The sequence below is a fragment of the Schistocerca americana genome, chromosome 1, assembly GCF_021461395.2.
Source record: "Schistocerca americana isolate TAMUIC-IGC-003095 chromosome 1, iqSchAmer2.1, whole genome shotgun sequence".
Classification (NCBI taxonomy): Eukaryota; Metazoa; Arthropoda; class Insecta; order Orthoptera; family Acrididae; genus Schistocerca; species Schistocerca americana.
The window spans coordinates 775,171,373-775,176,312 of NC_060119.1; the positions used below are offsets into that span (position 1 = coordinate 775,171,373).

The 4,940-nt window shown below is 45.6% G+C and overlaps 1 non-coding gene across 1 annotated transcript; it reads right to left on the reverse strand.

Moving 5' to 3' along the window:
* Nucleotides 1–1,121: 1,121 nt before the first annotated feature.
* Nucleotides 1,122–1,196, reverse strand: Trnap-cgg. The gene has a single exon. It is a non-coding gene; the product is annotated as a tRNA-Pro (tRNA).
* Nucleotides 1,197–4,940: the final 3,744 nt, after the last annotated feature.

The following is a 4,940-nucleotide window of genomic DNA, read 5'->3' on the forward strand; positions in this document are numbered from 1 at the left end:
AAGGAACAGAATCAAAAGAAAGCGTAGACCAGGGAAGTGCTATCTTGAATATACCTAATTACCGTATTGGATATCTACATCTTTTTTTCAGTTGTACCTAGTATTACTGACTGTGTGCCATTTTGACTGTTTAACTGCATACTAAACAGGCATATTAATAAGATATGAATCAATTATTAAAATAGATCTATGGTTTAATCTAACGATATTTAAAATCTCTAGTAAAAAGGAAGATTATACTATAATTACTCCTACAGATATAGCAAAAACGTTTTCGCCTAACGCGACTGGAAAAGCACTGAATATAAAAATATTGTCTTTCTTAAATGTATGTAAGACGTAGTTCACCTAGAATGTTACAAGCCTTTCGACAAATAGTTTGGACAATATTTCTTGTCCGCCAAACCTAGTTACAAATGGCTCAAATGGCTCTGAGCACTATGGGACTTAACTTCTGAGGTCATCAGTCCCCTAGAACTTAGAACTACTTAAACCTAACTAACCTAAGGACATCACACAGACCTATGCCCGAGGCAGAATTCGAACCTGTGACCGTAGCGGTCGCTTGGTTCCAGACTGTAGCGCCAGACGGCCACCCAGGCCGGCACAAATCTGTTTACATGTTTTCGCGATGCTCTGGAGACACAGTAAGTCAGCGATGGAGCACAGTTCTTCAGTTAAGAATATGTGAGGTTTTACGGACGCAACTTACTTGTAAAGTACCACCAAGAGCTGAAACGCGGATTACAAATCAGTATACTATCCGTAGCAAGAAACTGTAACAAATGAAAAATCAAACTTCCTGGCAGATTAAAACTGTGTGCCCGACCGAGACTCGAACTCGGGACCTTTGCCTTTCGCGGGCAAGTGGTCTACCAACTGAGCTACCGAAGCACGACTCACGGCCGGTACTCACAGCTTTACTTCTGCCAGTACCTCGTCTCCTACCTTCCAAACTTTACAGAAGCTCTCCTGCGAACCTTGCAGAACTAGCACTCCTGAAAGAAAGGATATAGTGGAGACATGGCTTAGCCACAGCCTGGGGGATGTTTCCAGAATGAGATTTTCACTCTGCAGCGGAGTGTGCGCTGATATGAAACTTCCTGGCAGATTAAAACTGTGTGCCCGACCGAGACTCGAACTCGGGACCTTTGCCTTCCGCGGGCAAGTGCTCTACCAACTGAGCTACCGAAGCACGACTCACGGCCGCTACTCACAGCTTTACTTCTGCCAGTACCTCGTCTCCTACCTTCCAAACTTTACAGAAGCTCTCCTGCAAACCTTGCAGAACTAGCACTCCTGAAAGAAAGGATATAGTGGAGACATGGCTTAGCCACAGCCTGGGGGATGTTTCCAGAATGAGATTTTCACCTTGCAGCGGAGTGTGCGCTGATATGAAACTTCCTGGCAGATTAAAACTGTGTGCCCGACCGAGACTCGAACTCGGGACCTTTGCCTTTCGCGGGCAAGTGCTCTACCAACTGAGCTACCGAAGCACGACTCACGGCCGGTACTCACAGCTTTACTTCTGCCAGTACCTCGTCTGTGAGTACCGGCCGTGAGTCGTGCTTCGGTAGCTCAGTTGGTAGAGCACTTTCCCGCGAAAGGCAAAGGTCCCGAGTTCGAGTCTCGGTCGGGAACACAGTTTTAATCTGCCAGGAAGTTTCATATCAGCGCACACTCCGCTGCAGAGTGAAAATCTCATTCTGGAAATGAAAAATCAGTTGTGCTCTACTGTGGTGAGACAACGACAAAATAGCTGGATAATTGTTATGTGCTGCTGAATTTTCCATGATATATGGGAACTCAATACTTTCAGTACTGACAACAAACATCTTTAGAAAATTGTGAAGTTTTAGAGGTTTAAGTATGAATAGACAAGCGATTAGTCTTTCACACACAAGACACATGACGGCACTAAAAAGCTTAAAACATTGAAAATCCCTTTTACTATAAATCTCAAGTGATCATTGATTTCATCTAACAATTTCATAGTCAAATAGTTGTATTTAAGCCTAATTCTTGAGCCAGACATACAGTATGTGCACTGAGGTGACAAAAGTCATGGGACAGCGATATACTCACATACAGATGGCGGTAGTATTGCAGACACAAGTGCAAAAGGACAGTGCTTTCACGAAATTGTCATTTGTACTTCAAATGGTTCAAATGGCTCTAAGCACTATGGGACTTAACATCTAAGGCCATCAGTCGCCTAGACATAGAACTACTTAAACTTAACTAACCTAAGGACGTCACACACATCCATGCCCGAGGCATGTAGTAGCATCGCGGCTTTGCACTGAAGCGCCTAGAAATGCTCGGTCACAGCGGTCAGCTCATTTGTACTCAGGTGATTATTGTGAAAAGGTGTTCGACGTGGTTATGGCCGCACGACGGGAGTTAAGGTAGAATGATTGTTGCAGCTAGAGGAACGGGATATCCGATCTCAGGAATCGTTATGGATTCCGGTACTCCGAGATCAACAATGTATGAGTGTACCGAGAATACCAAATTTCAGGCGTTGTCTCTTATCTCTCTCACCAAGGCCTTCGCCTAACGGTCGAAAGCACCGGCACTTGCGTAGAGCTGTCAGTGTCAACAGACAAAGAACACTGTATGACATAACCGCAGAATTAAACGTAGGACGTACAAGGAAAATGTCTTTTAGGAGAGCGCGGCTAAATTTGGCTTTAGTAGCCTATGGTAGCAGACGAGCGAGGCGTGTGTCTTTGCTAACAGCACGACATCGCGGGCAGAACATTTCCCGAGCTGGCTATGGAGAACCGTTGGCAGTGACAATCAATCCTTTGGCCAAAATGAGGACTGGAATCGGGGAAATGAAAACAGCCTTAAGTAGCAAATTAGCGAATGTAGAGAAGAAGCCTGGAGACGCAGAGAATAAGATCCGGAAGGTACAAAATGACACAAGTAGGATGAAAACAGTATACCAGACAAAATTCAGTTGTTAGAGGGAAGTTACCCACAGTCGTTTAATGAACAAAGTAAGAGCATATGGACTATCAGACCAATTGTGTGATAGGACTGAAGAGTGCCTAGATAACAGACCGCAGGATGTCATTCTCAATGGAGAGAAGTCTTCCGAAGTAAGAGTGATTTCAGGTGTGCCGCAGGGGAGTCTCATAGGACCGTTGCTATTCACAATATACGTAAATGACCTTGTGGATGACATCGGAAGTTCACTGAGGCTTTTTGCAGATGATGCTGTGGTGTATCGAGAGGTTGTAACAATGGATAATTGTACTGAAATGCAGGAGGATCTGCAGTGAATTGACGCATGGTGCAGGGAATGGCAATTGAATCTCAATGTAGACAGGTGTAATGTGCTGCGAATACATAAAAAGATAGATCCCTTATCATTTAGCTACAAAATAGCAAGTCAGCAACTGGAAGCAATTAATTCCATGAATTATCTGAGAGTACGCATTAGGAGTGATTTAAAATGGAATGATCATATAAAGTTGATCGTCGGTAAAGCAGATGCCAGAGTGAGATTCATTGGAAGAATCCAAAGGAAATGCAATCCGAAAACAAAGGAAGTAGGTTACAGTACGCTTGTTCGCCCACTGCTTGACTACTGCTCACCGGTGTGGGATCCGTACCAGATAGGGTTCATACAAGAGATAGAGAAGATCCAACGGAGAGCAGCGCGCTTCGTTACAAGATCATTTAGTAACCGCGAAAGCGTTACGGAGATGGTAGATAAACTCCAGTGGAAGACTCTGCAGCAGAGACGCTCAGTAGCTCGGTACGGGCTTTTGTTAAAGTTTCGAGAACATACCTTCGCCGAAGAGTCAAGCAGTATATTGCTCCCTCCTACGAATATCTCGCGAAGAGACCATGAGGATAAAATCAGAGAGATTAGAGCCCACACAGAATCATACCGACAATCCTTCTTTCCACGAAGTGTTTTTCTTAAACTTCTTGCATGTTTTTTCTGTTTAGGAGGTATAGGCACGCATTTTGTAAGCTAAATCCAGGCAGTCTGTAGCGCAGTTTTTATTTCCATATCGTTCGTCCATGCATCAGTGACCATTGGTGAGACATTAGGAGGTTAGCAAGCTGCATACCTAGAATTCTGTTTGTTTTTATAGTTTACTTCTCCAGTTAATCTTGCTACGATGGGTAGGATGTATGCGTGCTTGGGCGGACGCAGGAGAAGCTGGCCACAATTCGTGAACGGCTGAAAGCGTTTCTTCAGGATTTAACAGTGGCGGAGAATCTGATGCGTCCCATGGGACACATCAGATGTCGCTTGTTTCGCCCACAGGATCTGCTGTCGAGGGACCTCCTAGTGTACCCGATGTGACAGATCTGACAGCGAATGAGTGGCGGTTGGCAACGCGTTCGCGACATTCGACGTGGAGGGCGAATGTGGAGACTGGCCCTCTAGCTTCACCCATTCATTATGTGAGTGGAGAGGTGGCCGCTCCTTCAGCGGGTCCGAGTAGGCCCACGGCGGGATTTGTTTACTAGTTATCGGGAGCTACAACATTTTACTCCTTATGAATCCCCTTAGACAGATAACATGCACGGCTGGAAAGAAAGCCAATGTGCACTCGGTATCTCTGCCAGGGATCTCATACAAGATGTGGAGGCGGCCTCGCCTGCGGCTATAGATGGAGGAGGGTGCAGTCGTCTGCAATTGCGGTCTACATCGGCAACAACGACTCCTGTCGCGTGGGTTCTGAGGCCTTCCTGAGTTTATACAGTGGAAGTGGTGAAGTCTGCTGACCCACGTGTGGGGTGTAAGCAGAGCTCGTAATTTGGAGCATCGTTCCAGAGCTGACTTGGGTCCTCTGGATTGGTGCCGAGTGGAGGGTCTCAACCAAAGGCTGCAGATTTCTAGACTTGCTTTATAGTGTGAGCATTTTCAGGGCTTCCCATGATAGATCAGGGGTGGACTACACAAAGGAAGC